Here is a 27,111-nt window from a genome sequence, read left to right as displayed (position 1 = left end):
TTCTGAATTAAAATGATAAATTTTACAAATTATACCGTTTAGAGGAGATTGCATTTGATAATAGTTTTGATTTATTTCTTTGGTACAACGCATATCCATTGTTTTTGCGCTTTCATTTTAAAATAAGGTTTTGATTTCATGAAAATGTGCATTCAATCATCATTATAAGGTGACAAAAATGTTTTGAAACTTAGAATTTCTAGATTTCCTTATTACATATACGAATTGGATACGAAGTGATGGATAAATAAGTTACTTGGCCCATAAAGAGTTTTAAGAAATTAAATCATGCAATATTAATTTAAAAATATTTAATGCAAGAATTGCTCTTTTTTCAGAACAGAAATATTAAAATATATAATCCATATATGATATAACAAATGCCTAACTTTTTTGACAATGTATATTTCATGATTTTCTATTGTTTATTGGGCTTAAAGCTAATTGTAAATCCTGTTTTTAAAAATCTACTTATACATATCGACATTTTAAAAACTACATCTAAACTGAAATAGATATATCGAAACATATTTAGGTAAACATAGGTAACTACTTTTAATAAGCAATATTTTCTCTAATAAAAAATCAATAATAATATAAACTTTTTTTTTCTTTTTTTTCTTTGAGGAATTTCAGTTCAATTTTATTCTTGTGATACATCCATTGTATGTTAGAAGGGAAATACTCCAACATATACTAGATGCGCACGTTAATTCGTTGAATCGACTTTTTCAAAAAGAAAGAATAGATTTATTTTTCATGAAAGACAGTAAATGGTAATTGTATGATAAATAGCTGAACTGGATCAGTCCTTGCTATACAAGAATTATTCAAAAACTTAAAACTTATTTCATTTAACAATCTATTCTTTCTAGATGATATAAGTGCATTTTCTATTTGAAAATTCATGAAGATTAATTCAACAATATTAATCAAACTTGCTACTTGAACACAATTTTTACGGATTGATGGCGTTTAAGAATGAAATTTCAAACGAATTCATTCCGTTAAACTTATGTTTTAAATTTATTAATTAATTTCAATCTAAAGATTTGAATTTAATATTAACAAATTGCTGGAAGAGTGGATTTTGTCATCTTTGTGTAATTTTGGAAGAGAATATTTATTATTTTTTTTTTCAATTCTTACATTTTTTATACTTTTAATAAATGAAAAATTCGAAATAAATCTTATTATATAATGTTTCAATGTTAAGTATTTAAATATCGAATTTTGTCTTTTAAACAAATTATTTATTTACACTAGGAAACAAAACATTAATGTTCTTGATATAACTTTTATTTCCCTGAAATTATGGATGAACATTCAAAATAAATTAGCCATTGCGCGATTATCGCACATATTCTTGAAGTAATTCAGAAAAGTATCCCAACGGTATCTGTCTACGTCTAAAAGGCCACTTTTGGTCAAAATTCACAATTTTTTTTTATTTTTTTATTTTAAAGTGCATTTATTTAGCTTTCTAAATCTGTATTTATTTTTCTCCTACGATTGATAGAAATGGAGATATGAAGATTTATGTAATTCAAAAGAGTCGAAAACGAAACCGGAAGTGCTTACCGGAAGTTGAATGTTTTTCGTCGTTTCATCAAACATACGCTCCTAAAATCATAAATTAATTATTTTTTTAAATTTATACAAAACTATGTGCAAGCCACCTAAATTTGAATTAATTTTCAGCTCTTTATATACAGAAAAGATTGGCAACAGCTGCTTCTCGAACATTGTTTACGTTTGAAAACATCTGCTCGTCTCGTGTTATATGTTTATTTACTTTGCTTTTTCGAGTGAATACAGCTTAGTTTGATTTGAATATTTATTGCTTTTTGTTTAAAAAGTGTTTTAAATGGGTGGAAAAAGCATTAACAGAAGTAAGAAACGAAAGTTTCATGGAAATAGGCATTCTTCTTCCATACAAGCTGCAGACTCTGTTGGTGTATCAGATTCAAAACAAAAGACTTGCAGCGAAAAGAAACTGCTGAATTCGCAGTTATGTGAAGATAATGTTCCTGATTTGAAAACAAATAACCTTTCTGGATTTCGAATTATGGATATCGAGATATTAATAAGTGTTTTTACTCTTTTATGTTGTCCTTTATGCTTCAAAAGCAACTTGTATTTGATAGAGGATTCTACCTTTGGATTGTGTTCGAATTTCTGCCTCAAATGCAAGAATTGCTCCTTTTACAAAGGTTTTTCTTCATCTAAAAAGAAAAACACATCCAATGAAATAAACACTCGACTTGTGTGTGCACTTAGAATCATTGGAAAGGGTTATACAGCTGGAAAGAAATTTTTTGCTACCCTCAATTTTCCATCTTTTCTTTCCAAACAAGCATTCAGAATGCAGGAACTGAAGCTTCTTCGTGCTGCTCGTTCTGTTTCAGAAAATTCAATGAATATTGCTGCTACTGAGTTAAAAGACAATAAAAACCCTGCTGCTATTACTGAATGTGGTGTATCTGTTGATGGAACATGGCAACGGAGAGGGTTTTCATCACTGAATGGAGTAGTGAGTGCAATCTCTGTGACATGTGGTAAGGTGCTGGATATTGAAGTGATGTCTCAGTTTTGCCAATGGTGTCACACGAAAAAGCTGAATTTATCATGTGCATCAAAACATCAGTGTGCAAATCATAAGGGTTCATCTGGAAGTATGGAAGTGCTTGGTGCTTACAGAATATTTGAGCGTTCCAAGAGTTGTCGTAAACTCATTTATTCACAATACTATGGAGATGGTGACTCTAAGGGCTATGATACAGTTAAAGACATTTATGGGAAAGATTCCGTTTCAAAACTGGAATGCATTGGCCATATTCAGAAGCGAGTAGGCATTCGTTTGAGAAAATTAAAGTCATCAAATAAATCTCTTGGTGGCAAAGGGAAATTAACAGACTCCTTCATAAATAAGTTGCAAAATTACTATGGGATAGCAATTAGAGCTAATGCAGGGAATTTATTGCAAATGCAGAGTGCAACCATTGCTGCATTTGCTCACACATGTTCTAATAATAAACATCCCATGCATGGACAGTGCCCAACAGGAAAGGACAGTTGGTGTAAATATCAACGTGCAATTTCCTGTGGAAAAAAATTCAAAGAAACAAATGCAGGTCTTCCAAAGAACATTATTAAAATCATTAAGCCAACATATATGCAGCTATGTGATCAAAACTTATTGAAAAAATGCTTACACGGTAAGACTCAAAATGCCAATGAAAGCTTCAATAATCTTTTGTGGACAATAATTCCCAAAAACACATTTGTGGAGCTACAGACTTTACGTTTGGGAGCATCAATAACTGCAATAATTTTTAATGATGGATTTTATGGTCTCTTGGCAATTGTTTTTGAACTGGGAATAACTCCTGGGGATTATACCCTGAGACACTTCCTTTCTCTCGATAAAGAAAGAATCATCACGTCAAAAAGGCAGTCATTGGATACAACAAAAGTTGCCAGGAAAAAATTAAGAGCTGTTAGAAAGAAGAAAACAGATAAAATTGTTAACAAAGAAGGTGTATCATATAAATGTGGTGAATATTAATAAAAATAAAGAGAGATATTTTTCATAAAACACAATTAAAAACTTTAAATGCATTTTTTGAGGAACTTTAATTTTGTAAAAATTTTGATACGCAAAACATGATATCTCAAAATATTATGAATATTTTTTAATGAAATTTTGTATGTATGTTATTTATACTATCCTAAAGGCAATGAACTAGGATTATAGTTTTGAGATGAATAATTTTTTATTTAGAGCTCATTAATGTTGTTTATGCATAAGAATTTTGATAAATTTTCAGTTAGGAAATACTCGAACTGCTATAACTTTCTTATAAATGCAAATATTTCTTAGATCCTAGTTCATTGCCTTCACTAAAGCTCTAACTATATTTTGTAGAAAAAGAATTTGAAAATTTTGATTAGAATTCTTGTTAGGATGTTTTGCGTTTTACACCAATTTTCACAGTTTTTTAACCAAATTTCCCCATTTGACTGAGTTGCAAATTACATAAAACTTTTTAAATGGTATTATTCATTGTTTTGAATTGCAATAACCTAAAAAATAAACTAAAAATGAAAATTAAACAGTTTTTTCAAAAATTTGTCTTCGCACGTAGACAGATACCTTAAATATTTCTGCTCATAAATATTTAACTGCACAAAACTTTGAAGAAATCAACTCCTCATTTTCGGCAATAATAACATGAATTTCTTAATTCATAATTATAAAAAAATATATTTCTAGATTGAATACGAAATGTTAAGAAAGTTTCTTATTTTATATTGATTTTTAGCAGCAACTTGCTCACTTCTTTCCAGTCAATTTCATGGAGTTTTCTTTTCAAAGTCCTTTTTAAAAAATAGCCAATACTTTTTTTTTGACATTTGGAAAATCATTTCTATCAATTAGGAAGCACTTTATGGAATGTTCCTCTTTCTTGGTTATTAATATTCTAACTTTAACGCTAAATTCTTTTAGCTTAACTTCTTAGTTTTCACTCCATTAATTTTTGTAAACTTGCAATTTATACCACTTGAAGATTTCCAAACTTTTCTATCAACATCTTTGGACGTGCCAAAAATGATGAACTACTTTTAATGAAAAAAAAAAGTTAATGCTCGCATATTTAAAAGCAAATAGTGCTGAATAAGATATTTCAACTGAACTACTTTTTTTAAATTCTACTAACCCTAAAATCTTGCAGTAAGTGAAACAAGTAATATTTTTTTACATTTATACAGTAGAAAGTAACAGTTCATGTTTATTCTGAGCTGCTTGAAGCCTTCTTTTGATTTGATTTTGAAATTTTGAGAATTAGTAGGTTTTGATAAATAACATTTATAAGATGTATTTAAACATTTCATCCTATATTTTCATACCATCAGAGAAATCATAGTGATCAAAAAATGGCAAGTACAAAGAAAAAAAAAAGAAAAACTTGCAAGAAGTGGTGTATTAGCTGAAAAAAAGTTCCATTCTTTTGATTCATTAGCCATAATGTATATAGGGTGTTCCTGAATTCATAAACCAGATTTTAAGGGTAAGTAAAATACATATAAAGAAGCATTTTTTATGTAGAAATATGGATCAGAAATGAAAAGTGTTGATAGAAAGAATAAGAAAAACTGAGGAAAACCGAGACTTTTGCCTCCGGTTTCTTTACATGAAATGATTTACTGTCGCAAAGCTGGCTGTGCAAACGGGGCAAAATTTTGTGATTCGTTGTTTATCCTACTGAGGAAACGTTCATGATACCACATGAAGGCTTGCCATTAGTTACAATTTGGAAATACATGCATAAGAGGCTTGTCTGCTTTCTCAAAGAGCGTAAATCTCTCAACCAAGAAAAAATATTCTCTAACAGCAAAGAATCGTTTGCAGATCACGTAATGCCACCCAAACTCAATAAAATTGTTTTGCAGACGATTTCACAATAAAAACTAAATAAATCACGACAACTGTTCAATATTTTCCCTTGAAATCTCATCTTTATTTAAACTAAGTGGCTAAATTCTATATCTTCTGCTCTAAAACTATCACGCAAATAAAGAAATTTTTTTATCCATTTCATCAGTATTTCTTGTTTTTTACGTGAACACATTTCAGCTCTGAACCTATATTGCTATAATAAAACTGCTTTTTTATATGTATTTTACCTACCTTTAATTTTTGACTCATAAATTCAGGGTCATTCAGTATATCTTTAATAATAACGACAAAGAATTTATGTCTATTATAATAGATGGGATGATTTAGAACAATCAAATTTACCAAAACAGTAATTTCGAAAATGATAATATACATACTTCGATTCAATTTATTTTTTTAGATTTTTATTTCCTAAAATTGAGCGAAAATTCTGTCTCTTACACCAAAAAGTTTTAGAAATATTGCGTCTCAAAATTGATTGTTGCAGCTGAAAATTTTCATTATTTTTTTTTATTTGTTATTTTAATGTTGCCAATTTAATTGCTGTGCAAAATTTTTCTCGAACATCAAGAAATTTTATAATTTGATTTTTCATGACCTTCAACAATACTTTTCATTGTTGCAATAATATTTAAAGCATTCTCTTCGTTTCATTAATTGTGTTATCGTGCGTTTTAATTTCATCGTTGAAAACTATGCAACCAAGATTCTGTCTATTGTCATAACAGTTCAGATTTGGGAATAAGAAAAATGAGGTTAAAGTACTGCTAAAGACAGCATACATTTATTTAGAAGATAGACAGCTACCCTGTGGCTAAATTTAAAGGCACAATAATACCATAGGAATATATTAGGAAGGTTTATGTATGTTATAAATATGCAAATGCACTGCTATTGAAATAAAATTACATTAAAGTCTATCATATTTCGATATTTTATATAATTTATTCAGAAAATCTTGAGCTTCAAGTATATAATATTGAATTGAAATTAAATGAAACCAATATTCCTTTTATAATATCAGGAAAATCAAGTTTCTAGGGGCCGCGGTGGCCTGGTGGTAAGGTGTCGGCTTGCGAGCCGTAGGTTTCAGTTTCGGGTCCCGATTCCACCGAAGAACCGTCGTGTAAGGGGGTCTGTTGCATGTTAAATCCGTCATGTCAAACGTTCTCACGCTCTGTGTGGTGTGGAGAGGGGGGTGCCGTCCTCGTCATCTGACCGCGGTTCAAAATGACGAGGTCCGTCCCAAAATAGCCCAAGTGTTGCTTTACAACGGGACGTTAATATAAAAAAAACTAGCTGAAGTTTCTATTATGTTCATTTTATTGTTTTTTCACCTTTACAGTATTCTGTTTATACATAAACAGGTTTCATTTTTCATTAATAATTAGTTAATATGAGTTAAAATTTCTGTATTGAATTATTAAGCTTAAAAGAACAGTTCGGCTGAATGATTAATTATTAATTTTATTTAAAAAAAGTAAAGTTATTCAATTCCAACTGTTTATAATAAAAATCATGTATATTAAAGCGAGCGTTTGTTTTGCATTTTATAGGTCATTTACCATTTGTAACTTCTGGTATACAATATATACAAAGAGACTATAATCGTATATTTTTAATAATAAATTAATATATAATAATTTAAATAATAATAAAATAAATAATGAATAACAATAATTAAAATTTAAGAAGGCCGGGATAGCCTGGTTGGTAGAGCGTCGGATACGCGTCCCTTAGGTTGCGAGTTCGAACCCCGCCGGCAGAAGATTCCCCGCGTGCTTGGTGCTGACGCGCGTTAAATCTGTCGTGGTCACAAAGTCCTCCATGTCGAGAGTAATACCACTGGGGGTACTAGATCAGGGGTGATCGTTCTCTGATTCAAGTCTAAATTACGATCTGTGAATGAAATGCGTGAATGAAGTTCGTCCCGTAAAAAGGGTTTTGACGTGTGTGTAGCTAAGTCGTTCTCTTGGCCCTAGATGGCACTACTATAGAAACAAGAGGAACTCCCCCTCAGACTTAAATCGGCTGTCTTCGAACAGCGGGCTTGTCCATGGCAAGTGCCATAAGAAACAACAATAATAAAATGATAATTAAAATCTGAAGTCGAGATTTTTTCGTAACTCTCTTTGTTTCAGATCTCCCTGAGTTTGAAAAAATACATTTTCGAACTTACTGTAAACACTATAACTCCAAAACGCTTTAAATAGAAGGATAAAATTTGGTATTCGGTCTTTATATCAACTGTGTAGTAGATTTTTATCACATTTTGTATGTAATTCAACTTAGTTTGGCTGGCTGATTGTCCGCGAACAAGTGCGAAAAAAACTAAAAGACCTAGATAGATAAACGTGACCACTCTTGAACAATCCAATTTAAATAAATGAAATTTAGTTAGGGGTTATCTTATGAAAACTGTAGTTTACTGTCAAATTTTGGTTTATAAGGAAAAATAAGTGCGCCAAAACAGATATTTAGTTTTCTTTATCATACTACGAAGCACAGAACTCTCATGCGTGGTATTCTGAAGATAAAAATCTGGCATTCTTGTCCTTGTTCTGTATCTTTAATTTAATGAAGAGTGAGAAAGGGTATAATTCTGCTATGCAAGAAAACTTAAGAAAGACCACACCTACGACTTACATTTAGTGATGCTAATTGTTATGAATTCAAAGTATATTACAGCTTTTTCAATTTGAACCTTTTATATGTTTTTAAACATTTAATGCAACTAATTTGTTTTATAATTAATATTGATAATGCGAGCTGGCGTACTGGGATAGGGGTAGCTCGTCTTCCTCGTGATCTGGGTGTCCTGGTTCGAATTCTGGTTCGGGCATGGTTGTTCTTCATCTGTGTTCTATCTGTGAGGTGTGTGAATGTACCCCCCCCCGTAAAAAGGGGTTGCGCAAGCGAATATGTGTGAGTTTCATGAGCTAGAAGTCAGACTTCTGCCCTCGGGTGCTCAGGGGTTACCCTCAGAAGCTACTGCACCCCCTTTCCGTGGTAACGCGGACACGACATCATCATCATCATAATTGATAATGCGAATCAAAAAATTGATTGAATATCACGAACATGTTTCATTTTTATTTAATTTGCTTTCCCCAGTATGGAATTTATTTTATCTTTTGGGAGCTTTTAAATTTATCTTCGATTTAATTCTTTGTTAATAGAATCATGTCAGGTAAATCCGACTGGTTAATGTCTGCATTATATATATATATATATATATATATATATATATATATATATATATATATATATATATATCTTTTATGGACCATTATTAAATAAAACATTTTCCTCTAGAAGAATTTTTCTTAGTAAAAAAAAGAATATATTTTGAGCATAGAGTAATTATTTTTGCCGGAAGTTCCAGACAATCTTTTTTTTGTTATTTCAAGATACTCAGACATTTAAATGTATTCCTGTGTATTATTATCATAGGTAATTATTTATAAAGAGCTAAATACTTAATAAGAAATTGTCAATGTCAGAGTTCTTCATGGCACTCCTACGTGCAAAAAGTTTTATTTTAATTTTTCCCGAAATTCGTAAGATTTAGAAACATGAGAATATTTTTTTGTTTCAAATATAAATAAATAGGGAAATATTTTTCTCCAACACTGTTATATATGCATATTGTTTTATTTTAATAAATCATGTATTTTTTTAAAGAATTCTCTCTACTACTATCCTATGTGTATAAAAGATTATCTTAATGATTACTGGAATTTTTAAGAATATTTTTAATGAAGACCTCCTACATAACAATTTTGATATTAGAGGTTTTAAAAAATAGAGTTTGTGTTTAAAGAAAACAATTACTGAAGTTCTTATATTCTTTATTCATCATATTCTCAATGTTTTATTTTCCGTAATATTTTTAATTAACTAAATTTTTCAGCAATGCTTATTTTGAGAAGAGGTAAGACAAAAAAAAGATTAGATCCGAATAATTATGAAGTCTGAAGAGTTTTGCTTAAGTTTTTTAGAAGAATTAATTTAAAATTCAGAAGCCATTCGTAAATAGAAACTCACACACACACACACACACACACACACACACACACACACACACACACACACACACACACACACACACACACACATAAACGATGAAGAATTGAAGTAAATCTTTTTTGCATCAGTATCTATTTTGTTATTAAAAATTACTAAAAACATAATTTATTTTGAATTTACTCCAGGAAAAAAATATGTTTTTTGTAACCACAATAAAATCATCAGTTAAAACTACGTGTAAAAGCGGTTGTTGCTGATGCTAGTGTTTCTTTGTTTACAGTCATAAAATTTCATTTATATTTCTTTTATCTAGCCCTTCCTAGTGGAGTCAAGTCCCATGGCATCACAGTACCAATAAAAATCTAAATGCGTGGATATTCTATCTTTAATTGCACTTCGTCTTTCGAGATGTTGTAATTTCTTATTCCCTAAGCTAGCTGTATAAATAAAGAACAAAATATTTTTCTTAGCTTATACCAATGAAGCATTATTGAAAATTATGTAGTTTATTTGCATTTTATCAACATTTTACAAGAAGAAATTAAATAATGAATAAATTAGTAACATGAAACAATTTCTCCTTTATTTTAAATTGACGAAAAATAAATTTTTCTGCAGTAAAGTTTTTGAATTTATTGTTGAAAACACCAAAATTACGCATAAGTTTTAAATGAATGAAATTTTTAAAAATGTATTCCAAGATTCTCAATATTCCAAAATTATTTCTCATTCTCTTTCTTATCTATTTTCTGAATCTCTGTGCTGTAAAACATACTGTTAAGAAAATATATAAGAAGATATTCATATATTTTATATCAGAAAATATATAAGAAGATATTCATATATTTTATATCAGAAAATATATAAGTAGATATTCATATATTTTATATCAGAAAATATATAAGAAGATATTCATATATTTTATATCAGAAAATATATAAAAAGATATTCATATATTTTATATCAGAAAATATATAAGAAGATATTCATATATTTTATATCAGAAAATATATAAGAAGATATTCATATATTTTATATCAGAAAATATATAAGAAGATATAAAATATATGGTCTGTTTTGAAATATGGCAACAAAACGACTCACATACTCATACATTAGAAAACTTTATTAATAGTATAGAAAAATTCTTTTCTTCAGAACTGCTGTAATGACATTAATAAAAATTAAATAATTTTTAATTTATTAAAATCATTAATTAATTTTAATAAATTAATTAATATCATTTTATTAGTGGATATCAATCCTCTAATAAAAGGATTAAAATCCGATTAGAAATGTTTCGGTTTCAAACTTTTTCCTTAAGTACTTTGGTAGGAAATTTTATATTTCATATTCTATGAATTTTGCAATAATTTTAAAACCATTTTTTTTATTTGTGCATATTGATACGTTAAATAATAAATACAAGCATTCCATTTAATGAAGGAAGTTGCATTTTATCATTAATTTTTTTGTTCGTTTGTAGGAATAAATACTTGAAATGGGTGACAAAAATGGAACGAATTCTTGCCACTTAGGGAAATAAAAATAAGACAATATATTAAGATGTTATTTTATTAAAACATGAATTTTTCGTAATCTTATAACATTTACGTTATTGAGAAATTAAAATAAAAGAAAAGTATATATTTGTTATTTATTTCTAATTAATATTCCTTGCTTTTGGAAGTTCAGTTTTCTTTATCAATCGGATTATTATAAGGAAATGGAGAAATTTCTCAACAGTTCTCAATATCATTAAAACAGAACAAGACTTCTGATAATATTTTTCTAATACACTATTTTAATCTTCCCAAAATAGAAATGTTGGAGATATTTAAATATATTCAAGACATTTAACAGAAAGAAATCGATTCTCATTTGCTTTCAAAACGGTTATTTCCAGCACTTTAAAATAAAAGGAAAAGTGCTTGCGTATCAGCCTGGAGAAGATTATATTCAATCTTTTCAACTTGAGAGGGAACATTCATAAAAGCGATATTTTCTTTAGTTTTTAGAGTTTATTTTTCTTTTTGCAACAAAAATCGATATTCAGTTTTTACGATGAGTATCTGTAAAAAGCAGTAATAAAGAACAGCTCACAGAATATCGTCTGATACTGTTTTCTTTCTTCTATCACTTAGTAACATTCTTTGTCCTTCGTTTTTGAGAGAATAGAATTTAAATATTTTCGCTTTTGGTGGGAAATAACAATAGCCTTTATTTTTCTCCACATATGAAAAGAATGGAGAAAGGAAATATGCAGTTGTATTCTCAAAAATAAAAATTCCGGAAAAACATGAAATTATTTGCGATGGAAGGTACATACATGCCAATAGTCAGCATTCTTTTTGAGAATCACTTAAAATGCTGCTCTTCTTCTTCTTTTTTTTTTTTTTTTTTTTTTTGAAACTGTGTTAAAGTGTATGATAGAAACTTGGAATTTTTTTATTATTTCTGTAAAATTTTCAGAAATATAACGAATGAATGAATCATAAATTTAAAATATAGGCTATTTATTAAAAAATTAGACTGTTTTTCCTCGTGGATGGCTCGGTACGTTTTTTAATAACTAAATAAGAAATGGCAGAAAAAAAGAAGATAATGATTAAAAGCACAATTTTAGAACAAATTAGACTGTTTTTCCTCGTGGATGGCTCGGTACGTTTTTTAATAACTAAATAAGAAATGGCAGAAAAAAAGAAGATAATGATTAAAAGCACAATTTTAGAACAAATTAGACTGTTTTTCCTCGTGGATGGCTCGGTACGTTTTTTAATAACTAAATAAGAAATGGCAGAAAAAAAGAAGATAATGTTTAAAAGCACAATTTTAGAACAAATTAGACTGTTTTTCCTCGTGGATGGCTCGGTACGTTTTTTAATAACTAAATAAGAAATGGCAGAAAAAAAGAAGATAATGTTTAAAAGCACAATTTTAGAACAAATTAGACTGTTTTTCCTCGTGGATGGCTCGGTACGTTTTTTAATAACTAAATAAGAAATGGCAGAAAAAAAGAAGATAATGTTTAAAAGCACAATTTTAGAACAAATTAGACTGTTTTTCCTCGTGGATGGCTCGGTACGTTTTTTAATAACTAAATAAGAAATGGCAGAAAAAAAGAAGATAATGATTAAAAGCACAATTTTAGAACAAATTAGACTGTTTTTCCTCGTGGATGGCTCGGTACGTTTTTTAATAACTAAATAAGAAATGGCAGAAAAAAAGAAGATAATGTTTAAAAGCACAATTTTAGAACAAATTAGACTGTTTTTCCTCGTGGATGCCTCGGTACGTTTTTTAATAACTAAATAAGAAATGGCAGAAAAAAAGAAGATAATGATTAAAAGAACAATTTTAGAACAAATTAGACTGCTTTTCCTCGTGGATAGCTCGGTACGTTTTTTAATAACTAAATAAGAAATGGCAGAAAAAAAGAAGATAATGATTAAAAGCACAATTTTAGAACAAATTAGACTGTTTTTCCTCGTGGATGGCTCGGTACGTTTTTTAATAACTAAATAAGAAATGGCAGAAAAAAAGAAGATAATGATTAAAAGCACAATTTTAGAACAAATTAGACTGTTTTTCCTCGTGGATGGCTCGGTACGTTTTTTAATAACTAAATAAGAAATGGCAGAAAAAAAGAAGATAATGTTTAAAAGCACAATTTTAGAACAAATTAGACTGTTTTTCCTCGTGGATGGCTCGGTACGTTTTTTAATAACTAAATAAGAAATGGCAGAAAAAAAGAAGATAATGTTTAAAAGCACAATTTTAGAACAAATTAGACTGTTTTTCCTCGTGGATGGCTCGGTACGTTTTTTAATAACTAAATAAGATATGGCAGAAAAAAAGAAGATAATGATTAAAAGCACAATTTTAGAACAAATTAGACTGTTTTTCCTCGTGGATGGCTCGGTACGTTTTTTAATAACTAAATAAGAAATGGCAGAAAAAAAGAAGATAATGTTTAAAAGCACAATTTTATTTATATGCAAAAAATATAATTTTATTTTACTTTTCTCTATTTTGTAGTCTTTTAGGCATGATTCATTATTGTAAATATTGTAAAATCTTGAAATTCATTTTTTTTCTTAAATTCAAGATCAGATGGTGCCAATCGTATGAAAGCAAAAGTTAATTAAATTAAATCCTTAATTGCTAATTATTTTTTGAAAATTAAAAAAGTATATTATTCTCAAAAATAGACACAATCACAAAATTTTGAAACTCTAAGGCATTAGGAAAGGATATAAAATCGGTTATAAAATTATATCTTCACATACACGAAAGAAATGAAATAAAAATCTGTATTTTTATTAATAATAATAATAAATAATAAAAAAACTTATAAAACCAATGGAAACTTGAACTCACTACATTATTCTTTTTTGGTCATCTACAGGAATGCACTCATGAAACAAGAATGCATTAATGCGTATGTAGCAAGAATACATTATTCTACAATGTTTTTGATTTTAATTCTTTAATTGTGTTTCATAGTCATACATCTACTAAATTATTGCTTTTAAAACTATAAAGATAAAATTTAATTATTTAAGCAAGCTTATGTAAAAATTACACATAATTTATAAATAACTAAAATCTTATATGAATTCTTAGTCTAATGAAAAGAGATCGTAAATTCCCGTAACTCTAACTAATTAAATAATTAAAAAAAGAACTTGAGACACATTGTTGCACAGCTCTTATCAGTTGCATTCTTATACATTTTGTTTCATTTATACATTCAATACTTCTGAAATGATTAGAGATACGCAGTGAACGTTGAGTGAAAATGTTCGCTTTATATTATCGGATACTGAATGAATATTGTTACTAAATTTCCGGGTTCGTTTGGATAGTGGAAGTTATATGGTGTGGAGAACGCTCAATCAGCAGGCGGCAGTAGAAAAAAAACAACGACGTTTATTTACACAAAGATACACAGGACAGCACAAAGACGACAAATATATACAGCACAGAGAAGACAATTATTTTCAGCCGAGACGTGCACACAACAAGACTCTACTGCAGACAGTAGCGCACAGCTTAGTTCAGCACTAGCTTGACTCCATCGCTGCTCTCCTAATCTCTGGAAGACTCGTTCTTCACCGTCGATTCCGACTACTCTGGCAGCTGCAGACTGCCTCCTTTTATAGGTCTCAGGAGGCGGGGCTAGGAGCCTCTCAACCAATCAGGAACGTTCGAGGCGTATCTTGGTTCCCAATGGACGGATCGGGAAAATTCTCGATGTTTCGGGTATAATCTATTTTGGCGCCAAAGTCGCCAAATTCGTCGCCAAGTTTCCAAATGAGCGCCAAGTTTGTCGCCAAGCTCTGGGACCTTCGACGCGACACCCGGACTCCGTCCAATACAGATGACTGTAAAACATTCTCTCTGATGATGGAACCAACTATGCTGGGAAACAGCATCACAGATTCGTAACATAATATTTGTTTCGGCTTCCCAACAACAACAAAAAATTCCATTGTTTTGGCATATGATTAAAACATATTGAAGCTTAAATTATGTTTCCGAAATTTAATACATATAATTCTTGAAAGATTATATTCTTTGTTTTATTTTTTAAACGTAGGAATAAAAATTAATGATTATTTTTTACTCTCCATTTGGCGGATAATTTATGGCAGTGATCGCAAAATCGGGTGAGTTTTCCCATCGAAAATAAAATTAAGACGAGATAATATGTCTTTTATTTATTTAAAGAAAGAAACACGAGAGAAAAATGACCCATCATTTTACAAATCGAAACGGATATGAGACTTTTGTGTGTTTGTTTCGTATTATTTTTTAAAAAATGTATTCTTATTTTTTAAAACGTATCGATTCTGATTAGAATGAAACCAAGCGATATTCCAAGAGCTGTTTTGAAGGATGATGTGAAAATTGCCGTTATTATTCCATACATGTTCCTATACTATATTAATATAATTTGTATCCATTTAGTGTCCAATTTCGAGAGTTTGGAGTATTATTTATTTGTATTGGTATTACTAAAATACTTAAATTATACATTTATTTTTTAAATGATCTTTCTCTTTTATTCTTCCAATGTTCCAGGAAAATTATAGGATCCAGATTATTTCAAATATATTTATAAGACCAAGAAAGATTTCGATATAAACTGCCGGCGCCCTGGCATAGAGGTAGCGCGTCTTCCCCATGATTTGGGCGTCCTGGGTTCGAGTCCCGGTTTGGGCAAGATTAATCTTCCGTTGTTTTATATGTGAGATGTGTGAATGTGCCCTCCTGTAATTAGGGGTTGTGCAAGCGAATGAGTGATGCTTGAGTAGCAAAGTCGTACTCTTGGCCCTAGTTGATGCTACTATAAAAACAAGAGACGCTCCCCCACCGGCTTTCTTCGTAACAGCTGGCTTGCCCATGGTAAGTGCCATAAGAAACAACAACATGTATTGCTTAAATATTGGTGTTCAAGATGATTTATGAATTATATAATTTAAGATGAAACAAATCTGATCAAACAGAAGGTCGATAAAAACTATTGAGTACATAGTTTTGAGTTTAAAAGCATATTAAAATTTGAATAATTAATTTAACCGAATGCTGTTTTATTTGTATGTATTAGTTGACATATGAATACTAAAAGAAACCTCAGGAGCGTGATAAAAGACAGACGATTAGTGGATGAATTAATTTCAAAATGCATTACAGAATTACGTTTTAGACACTCAAACTGTGTACCAAATTTATCTATGTAGTTTCTAACATATTGTATTTATCGGGTTCACTTCTACTCGGACAGGCAGACAGACAAATTTTTATTTGCTGCAATTCGTTCAAACTTTGACAGAAATCTATAAATTTTATATCGAAAATAAGCACCAAATTATATATATCTCGCTCTAAATGTTATTTTAGATATCATGTTCACAAACAAATAGGCATAATTTAAAATTTCCGATTTTTTTTTCAGACACACGAGATATTTTAAGTATAGAAAATTCACATATTATTACTAATTACAATACTTTTTTTATATATTTCATATTTGAAAAGGTTAAAATAATTTTTGACAGGGAAATTGAATTAAAAATATATATCAAAAGCTGAATATAGATAATTCATTAATAGTTTGCATTTGATGCCTTGATCCAAAAGATAAATAAATAAATTAGGCTATTTCAGATTCATGTCTGAAGCTGAACATTTGGCTTTCAAAATGTTTTAGTCAGCGGGTATGTAATATCAAACCTTTTATTCTTTTTATTTATCGCAAAGTTAGAAATGTTAAATAAATTTGAATTCCATCTGCCCATTTCCTCTAAGCTTTAAAATGATGAAAGCTATATAACTTTTATTACTAAGGGTCATTTGGAAGTTAACTATTATTATTACTATTATAACTGTTGCCACCGTGATTGCCATTATTGGTAGGAAAAACTACTCTTATCCGATTTTTTTTATACCTTTGTTGTGTGTACTACCAAGATAGTTAATGCTTATGATAGTTAATGTTTTCGAAAAGGAGAAACAGGGATATGTTATCACAACTTTTCGCTTAAATGGACTCTATTTTAACTGAAGGCACTAAAGTTTGTTTATTTTAATGCATTTTCCTTAACTGGAGAAATTTTTTCATAATACTGCTTACAGTAAAAATATAAATGTGGATGTTATACTGTAACAAAAACCACATTCATAGTGCTCTTTATTTTTATCTGAAAAGAGAGGCTTAGTTTGACTGAAATGCCCAATCTGTTTCGTGAAAGATGATAATTATTTCTGTTGTTTCAGCTTAAATCTAACAGATAAGAACTGGGAAAAACTTCTATTGGCAGATGGTTATTTTGTTAAAAAAAATAATTCTAAATATCTTCTTCTTTTATTTTAGGCAACAAACAACAATTAATTGATAAAATATTCCTGTTAATCGACGCTATTTAAATCGTCTGCAAAACTAGATTAAAGTAATATTTTTGGTAATAGTACAAAAACTGAGATTTTAAGAGTAAATTTGTTGAATGTTTCAACCATTCCGATTTTTAATGCTTTTTCAAAAAGGATGTGTCTTTCAAAAAACTCGAATTAAAAAAAAAATACCTGCCTGTATAAAAAAAAATATCTAAATTTCGTATAAGCTTCAAGTTAAATTTAAAAAAACGGCTAGCGACTGAAAATTTGCAGCAATTTTATTTATTCCTGGTTATTAAGTAGTTTTCGAACAACATTTAACTAACTAAAAATAATTATATATCATTTCAAAATAACGAGATATTTTATTTGATTCCTGGATATTGTAAGAAAAATATATTTAAATAAATTGTATTCCATGCTTTAAACAAGTTTATTCAATTGAACAATTTTATAGCATATTAAGAGTAATTGTTATTGTTGTTATTTATCAAGACAAAAATGATTGTAAATTAGGTATTTTAATATGAGCGATTTTTGAGAAAGGTTTTAAAAGATAATCACATAAGAAGAATAAATACTGTACAATATTTCTCTAAGTATTAAAACTTGGTTTATGTTAGAATTTAGATTACCTCACGTTATAGTTTAATTAAAATTGCTACTTTGTCCGATATATAACAGCAATTATACACATGCTCTCAGGCCCAAAACGTCTCTGCAACTGTATAATTCAATAAATTACGTTCAAAAATATAAATTTACCGTTAACAATAAGACTGCAATTCATTATTTACCAGTAGCTGCGAAATAGCTACCCCCGCCTGCCAAAGTTTCTGGGGTAAATTGAATGACCAATCACCGAAGCGACAGCACTTCACCGCCGGGAACTACGAATGAGTCTTGATGACCATCATCTTCCATTGTACAAACCCTTCCACAGGCAGTGCGTCCCGTCATCGAAGTAGATGTAGCATATCTGACATTATTACTTTACTCAACAGGAAGCGAGAACTAACCCTCAAAACTAATATCGAAAGCTTCTCATAGCTTTTTCTGCGGTATCTACCACCAGATGGAAAACAATTTACCAATGAATCAACTTACCGGTATTACTAGGAAAATTTCCTAAAATCCTGAAATATATTTCTGAAGGGAGGGTATATTAACTAACCAAAATAGGTAATTAATTGCTTAGAGGATTCAAAATTTTAGGGATCAAGTTCTCGTTATTTTTTTTGTTGATATTTTGAAAGTCATGTCTTTTTATCTTTTCATTTAATTATATAAAATATTATTTTTATTAAAATAAAACGAACCATCATATCGAAATTGTTTAAATTGATTTCGGAATATTATTTTAATAATATTTCTAATTCGTAACAATTTATGCTATTTTATAATTCTAAATAAATTCGATGCTTCATATTTTTTTTTTTAAATGTCCAATCTCATTATCTATGATTTTTGTGTTAAGGGAAATTTTCCCTTTTTTATTGCTTCGTTTTGATTTATTTTAAAATTTTCTTTACGCGTAATATGCTAAAACAAACATTTAAAAAATAATCTGCAATTAAGCTTTTTATTATTTCGGTTTATCGAAATTTCTTACTTAAAACCACATATAAAAAGATTAAATTAAATCAGTAAAAAACAAATTCCTTTGAATATATGGAGTGGAAAATTTGTACCGATATTTGCATTGCTTAAAGGACTCTAGAAGATTTCAGGATGAAGTTTTCTAGAGTCCTGAGGTGCGAGTGCTTTGGAACTTTTTAAACAAGCATGAAATTATTTAAATACCATCGCACACAAATTGATTGCGTTTTGAGGTGAGGCAATTACTGACACCGTTGGCAAGTACACGAACAATTAGCTGACGTTAGTGTATTGCAAAGCTCTTCATGTAGACATCGGACGCAATGGTTTCTGCGCCCAAGCTCAATTTATCACTTGGAGACATAATGTAGGAGGATTTACTGCACTGTAAAGCCGGGAAGCGCTTCAGTACTCTCGGTGGATAGCAATTGTTTAATCATTAATGCCGTATTAATATACAGGGTGATTTCCCCTGATCTTGATTCAATAGCTTATATATAAACTGTTGGAGATTAACTATACTTCCAATTAGTAAAATGTTCTAAAAGATTAAAAAAAAAGTATACATTTTTGCATCGTTTATATTAATAATTGTACTGTTCAAAAATTAGAGTCGCAATTTTTGTACAGTTTTCCAGTACAATTAATTACATTTAATAATTTATGCATCATACATTTTTAATAAATTAGAGTTATATTTTTCTCCAATTTCTGAATTTTATCAAATCGCCAATTAAAATAGGATTCGAAGAAGCAACATACTTTTATTCATATATTTATTTCATACTTTTATTCAACATACTTTTATTCAGAGTGAAATGTTCAGAAATAGTAAATTTATCGATATTCAAAGTGTATTGATATTCAAAAATGCTTATGTATATTTCTAGAAGTGCGAAACTATCTATGTTTAAATATATACCAATAATAATTAATCATAGAGAGTTATTAAAATATTTGCTAAATATGAATAATAAGACCCGGGAACCTTAACAATTTTAGCCTTAATTTCTTTTCATAACTATATATTGTGACGAAAAATTTTTCTTCTTAAATACCGCCACTCAATTGTATTAACTCAGCGCATTTAATCGCTATAGTTCAGCAGCTTTCTTGCTGTCTAATCCTCCACGTATCGGCGACTCCGACTACTCTCACACACCACTTCTGACGATACACACAATTCCGACGCAGCTTCAGAGTACCCGTCTTTTATAGTTCCGGGAGGCGGGGCTAGAATCTTCACACCAATCAGGGCGTATCTGTGTGCATCTCAGTTCCTACTGGATAGATCGTGAAACTTCTCGAACTTTCCAGTAGGATCCATTTAGTCGCCAAATTCGTCACCAAGTCGCCAAATGGCCGCCAAGCTCTCAGGTAATTGACGCACAGGACAGATCTTACAAAGGTTTTAACGGTTTTTCCCAGGATGATACTATTCGTGCCGGGTAGCAAAATTACAGATTTGTAACAATATATATAAACAGTATGAAATAAAATTTTCTACGTAACTCAGAACCTTTCATATTTGGATGTGTATATATATACTTTCACATACACATTTACTTAATTAGCTTGACACTATTTATATATGTAAACCAAAACAACCTTTCACACGACCAAATGAGGTCATAACATGATGCTAATGCTCTTTCTGCTGAATATTTAATAATAAAAATGTGGTGCTTTCAGTATTGTTATAGAATGAGTGTACATAATTTTATTACTTAATTTGTCACAGGCACAATTTATGAAGAAAATGACTCTCCCGACATGATAACATCCCCATATTGGTTTATTTAATTGATTTAGGGTTGCATAATAAAACCATTATGTATCAATAAACATTGTTTTAAATTCGATGTGATATCTAAAGATAATAGATAAGGAAACAAAATATCTTATATCAAATTGTGAGTGGGTATTCATATTCGTGTAATACTAAAAGATGGCCATATGTATCAAATTTTCATACAGTTAATAATGTCCCATTCAAGGCACTTATTGTTATTGCATAAATGTTTGAAAACTATAATAAGGATACATTTTTTTAAAGAAAACTATTTCTCGAAATCAAGAATGGCGTTAATAGAACCACCAGTAGCTTACTACATGACAAACTGAACAACCACGTTTGCAAACCACAAAAGCATCAGAATGATCATGGAAGATGTAGAAGACCATATAGAAATATGTAATGAAACAGAACTTCTCCCAGCGTATTTGTTTCTTGTTTGTTTTAAAACAAGAAATGTAAGAAGTCCAATTGATTTGTTTTCAAAAAGTATGTCAATATCATAGCAGTCATACTGAGCAATATCATAGCAGTCATACTGAGCAATATCATAGCAGTCAATATCATAGCAGTCAATATCATACTGAGTGCGTTAATAAAGATAATTAATAAATTCAAATAAATATTTTGTATTTTATATTAAATTATTTGCAATGCTAAAGATTGAGTTTTATTTAATATGGTTAGTAATTAGGTTTTTTTTTTAACTATGGGTCCTTGAATGATCCCACAAATCCTTCCGCATTTCAAACTTCCACCTTGTATTTGAAAATTAAAAGGACATACATATATTTCTATCAAATATTCGTTTCTTTTCTACCTCTAGTGGCAATACAAAGGTTTAACTGCTTAGGAAGCAGCGATTTCTTTTGAAACTACTATTTTAAGAGCAGTTTTATGTATTATTATTAGTAAACATACATTTATTAACATCTAATATAGAAAACAAATATCCGCAAAATGTATAAATTTTCCCTTATATTATAGGAATTAAATTTTTACATGAAGAAAAATAAAATATCTTCTAAAATTCTCTCGAATCAACTTTATAATACCCAAATAATTTTTTCCAACAAAAATACAATCTCTTTACGAATTAAATGATAAAAAAAATGATTATATTCAAATTGAGACTATGCAAATAGCAGATATTTATGAATTCTATTATTTAATTCGACTAAATTAAATTAATTGGGAGAATTTAGAGATGCTTGACATTTTATATTACTTGAATAACCATGAACTATTCAAGTTGGAAATTTTAACATCACTCCATACAATGTTAGTAAAGAGTTGGCACTCCAAAGTTTATCGTCAATTTGAAAAAGCGGACAGAACAGAACGCCTCTCATACCCCCGTATCCGTGACCATTCTGGTCACTGAACGGTTTGGTGGGCATTTTACGGGAATTTTATTTAATTAACAAAATATTTACAGTAGGAAAGCGAAACAAAAATAACTATTTACAGAATTTACAATTATATAAGAAATTATATTGAGATGAGACCTTTTACATAATTTTTCGACTTAGAAATACAATTTGTAGTAATACACTTAGAAATATAATGCTGAGAGATAAAATGTGTAAAAATACACATATAATCTGTGTTAACTTATTTTTTATGATATAGTAGATCATAATACAGTTAAAAAAAGTTGGATGGAAAATAATTTGAGAAATGGAAATGAAGAGAATCTCTGTTTGATTGAAATATGTGACAGGAGGCTGCGGTGCTTGTTTTTTCCCTTAGTCTTTTTTGGTGCGAGACTTGATGTTGAGAGCTATGGAGACAAGAATAGGTCTCTATTTCCACTTATAAATTTAATTATACTGTGGATTTTTTGCCTGGAAAGGAAGTTGTTGGCGACTCTTTTTAGCCATTCCTGTTCATGGCTTGGTGATGGTTTTTTTCATATTCCAGGAGATTGTAAGGATGCACTCCGTAGCATAATGAAGTGCGGTGCCTATCCCACCACAACTGCACTGGTCACTCTCAGACAGATTGAACCTTTTGAGGTAGGCAGGAAAAGAAAATAATATCCTCTCTGATCCAGTTAGTGGGATTAAAGTTGACTGAAGACAGGATATTAAAAATTTTTCTGCCTGTGATACCGTTGCTCCAATATCCTTTCCATTCCTCAAGCATGTCTTTCCGGAATTACCGGACAGCATTGTCATAGCGCAGACTGGAAAATTAGATAACCAAATTTGTTTTCAATCCTATATTTCCCATTTATGTTACCATTTGGATTGAACTTGCATTGAATGTGGTTTGAGAGATAAAGACTTGGGATGCAATCCATTTTTCTCCCAATACATTTACTGAGTTAAACATGAGTATAGCTGATGAATGGTGAAAATACATGGAAAAAAATAGAACGACATTGAATGCCACTATTCCGTTAGCGCGGCTTGGAATAATGCGGAATTATGAAGTTTAGATGGAAAAGGAAATAGAAGCCAGCTTTTCAATTTATGTGGTTTAGATTATTTTCCTGCAATAGATGTAAGGCAAAATGGATTAGAACACCAGCATTCTCCTCGCATTAATAATCATTACATTCACTTGTTAAAGATCATACATACAAGAGATTGTTATATTGGTTTTGCAAAACAGATGGTTGAGCAGCACTTCAAAATAATCCACTACTGTCCACAAACATTTTTTTTCTGCAGCCGATGGCGATACAATAGCAGAAACACAAGATATATTGATAATAATAAAAATTAAATATTTGTAATCCAAACGCAAAATCAATGAAATACTGAAAAAGTAATAATCATATTAGCTAAGAGAAAAACTACCTTTAAAAGCACTATAGGAGATGATCTACAAAAGAAGGAACTCTCGCCAATAGTCTTTTCTTATGAAAAGAGATCCATATAAATGCATGAAATTAAATTGATATACATTAATAATAATAACTGTTGTTTATTACTTGGTAAATATTTGCTGTTACTTGGTTTAATAACTGTTATTTATGGCGATAATTATCGTCATAAACTAACAACTGATTAAACAACAAGAACAGATACAGCAGTCTCTAAATAGAAGATATGTAGCAACAATCGCTTCTAAGAAGTCGAGACTGGGGCTACAATATTAGTTATTCTGATTTTCTTTTAAAGACTCATAGAACTGGATCTGCGAAAGAGAAAGAAAAAAAACATGTTTTAATAATATCTTGTGATGAGTGGAAATTCCCGTTTCTTAAAATGAATCGATTGTCTAATGAACTAATTGTCGGTAAGCATAATTTGCTGTCATTAAATGACTTTATCTTAACAGTAGTAAAATAGATATGCACAGAAAATTCCTTTAAAGGGGGCTGAAGATTTCAATTTTCAGCCTAAAACAATGCTGTTAAGACCTTTAGACGGAGAAAATAACTTAGTTAGGCTGTATTATTTACTTGGAAGAGAAAATTGAAACATACAATCCTTGCCTGTTTTTATTTAGGGCTTTGTTGTTCACCAGAAGCTACAGAATTTACATTATCTTTTTAAAGGAAAGTTGGCATCCAATAATGCTCTTATCCAAGATATCTTGCTTGCTTTTGAAGGTCGATGTGGCATGGTGATAAGGTCTTATCTTCGGGACAGGAGGGTTACAGATTCGAGATCAGAATCCACCGAAGAAACGTTGTGTAAGCGGTTTGATGTACGTAAAATCTGTCGGGGCCAAATGTTCTCTAACTGGTGTGGTACGGAAATTTGGACAGGAGAGTTCAGGTTTATTCCTAGTCATATGACCGCGATTAAAAATTATTAGGCCCATTCCAAAATAGCAATAATGTTGCTTTTAAACGGGACGCTAATATAAGTAAACTAAACCTGTTTGCTTTTGATGGTATAATCAGATGGTATGACAAGAACATCTATATTTTATTTAGGAAAAAAAAAACTTGGGAAACATTTAGCTGCAGACCCAAAAGCAGAGATAAATAGGCTGTTAGATGGCACAACGATCAATGAGTAAGAATATATTCAGAGAAGAGAAGTTTAACCTCTTTTAATTTTGTTCCTTCAGTCATGCCACTTCTTAACTGAATACATCACTGCCTGGCAATTGCGTCTATGCTTCGCTAAAAGGTTATTTTATGTACTTTAATCCTCTGGTTAGCAACTTTTTTTCTTGATTTTTAGTATTTTCTGAGCTAAATTCTCAGAAATAAATGAAACTACACTATCGGTTCAAATTCCATTACATTCGAATCTCACCATGGCGATTCTATTAAATTATTGTTTTTTATTCATAGGTTACACACATGTTCCCATTAAAGCAATGGCATCACATAAATGAAAACAAAAATATGAATAATATTTTTAGTTTTTAATGATTAGGAGCCCAAAATCCAATCTCCTCTTAAAGTTTGAAAACATTTTTTTAACCTCATCCAGACAGTCTAGAATTTTAATAATTCTTAGGAAATTTCTCATTAAATTGAATAGCCTGAAAACTAATCATAGTGTGAGCATATTTATAAAGTTTGACAAAAGATTTTTATGGTGAATGGAATATTTTATTATTCTAAAGCTCTAACATTTGCATAGTTCTCTATTAAATTATGCAAAGTTGCTTAAAAGTTTAATTTGAAAGTTCCCAAAAAAAGCCATACAAAAGATGTTTCTGAAATTGCAATCAATAAACTCCAAAGTTTCTTTTTTATAATAATAATTCTTATCTAATAATACTTTATTTTGAATGTTTAAATCATAATCATTTTTCATCATCTGGTTATGAAAGGGAAGTTATTTATCGGGTTTCAATTATTTGGTTCAAAAGATTTTCTACTTGAACGACGTGTTTTATAATAAGTTGTTTGAAGTTAATGAAAACTTCGACTTTTAAATAACTTTAAAGGAATGGCAACAAAGGAAGAAATATATTCAGAAAGTTGAACAGCCAAAAGAAATGGCGTGCATTATTCTGAATTTTTCGAGAAAAGCTTGTTTATTTAATAAATTTGAATAACAGAATCATTTACATTGAAATCATTATTTCTTTATTTTACAAAACTAAAAAACTTAATAAATTTACAAAGAATGTGTGACATTATCCAAGTCATTTTTAAAAAAACAAAAATTGTAGATAGGAACTATTGGAATTTCCCTTCAGCTTGCATTTAACAGAATATGGCACGTTTTGCTTTTGCCTTCGCCGTATAGTAAAAATAATATAGAATGTAATTTGGGCCTTTTTCTCTTTGATACGTTTGATAGAAAATTTCAGATACATCTACTAATTTAATTTTAAGATCACATACTATATGTAATACATTTAATTCCTTTCGATTTTGAATAATCATTAGCGTACAGTTAAACAAACATATAGGTCGATGATTCCAAAAAGAATTTTAGAGAAACAACAAAATCAAAAGGTTCAAGTACTGATAATTATAATAATTTCTGATAGTATATGTTTTATTCTTAATTGTATAGAAGCATACAAGTAAACAAACAATGGAAGATGTCTTTTATAACCTTTTTCGCATACTATTGAAAGTACTTGTGTAGATTAATTTCATACCGTTACGAAATTTCCGGGGTTCGTTTGGATAGTGGAAGTTATATGGTGTGGAGAGCGCTCAATCAGCAGACGGCAGTAGAAAATAAAACAACGACGTTTATTTACACGAAGACACACAGGACAGCACAAGGACGACAACTATATACAGCATAGAAGACGATTATCTTCAGCCGAGACGTGCAGCATACAACCAGACTCTACTGCAGACAGTAGCGCACAGCTTAGTTCAGCACTAGCTTGACTCCGTCACTGCTCGATTATCTCTGGAAGGCCAGTTCTTTATCGTCGATTCCGACTACTCTCCTCCGTCGATTCCGACTACTCACCTCTGTCGATTCCAACTACTCTTCTCTGTCGCTTCCGACTGCTCTTCTATGTCGCTTCCGACTACGACTACTCTGACAGCTGCTGCTGCCTCCTTTTATAGGTCTCAGGAGGCGGGGCTCGATGTTTCGGGTATAATCTATTTTGGCGCCAAAGTCGTCGCCAAGTCACCAAATGGTCGTCAAGTTTGTTGCCAAGCTCCGGGACCTCCGACGCGACACCAGGACTCCGTCCAATACAGATGACTGTAAAACATTCTTTTTGATGATGGGACCAACTATGCTGGGAAGCAGAGTTGCAGGTTTGTAACAATACTATTGTCAAACAATAGTTAAGGAAGAGTCTATTAGTGTTTGAACTGTGGCGATTAATCACTGGGGTATGGATATTACATAAGTGTTAAGAAGATTAAACATGTATATTTGGACACATTTTATTGGACTGAAGAGCTAAAATTAATATCATACGTTTA

The sequence above is a fragment of the Argiope bruennichi genome, chromosome 6 (assembly GCF_947563725.1).
Source record: "Argiope bruennichi chromosome 6, qqArgBrue1.1, whole genome shotgun sequence".
Taxonomy (NCBI): domain Eukaryota; kingdom Metazoa; phylum Arthropoda; class Arachnida; order Araneae; family Araneidae; genus Argiope; species Argiope bruennichi.
Note: the sequence above shows the minus strand (reverse complement) of the source record.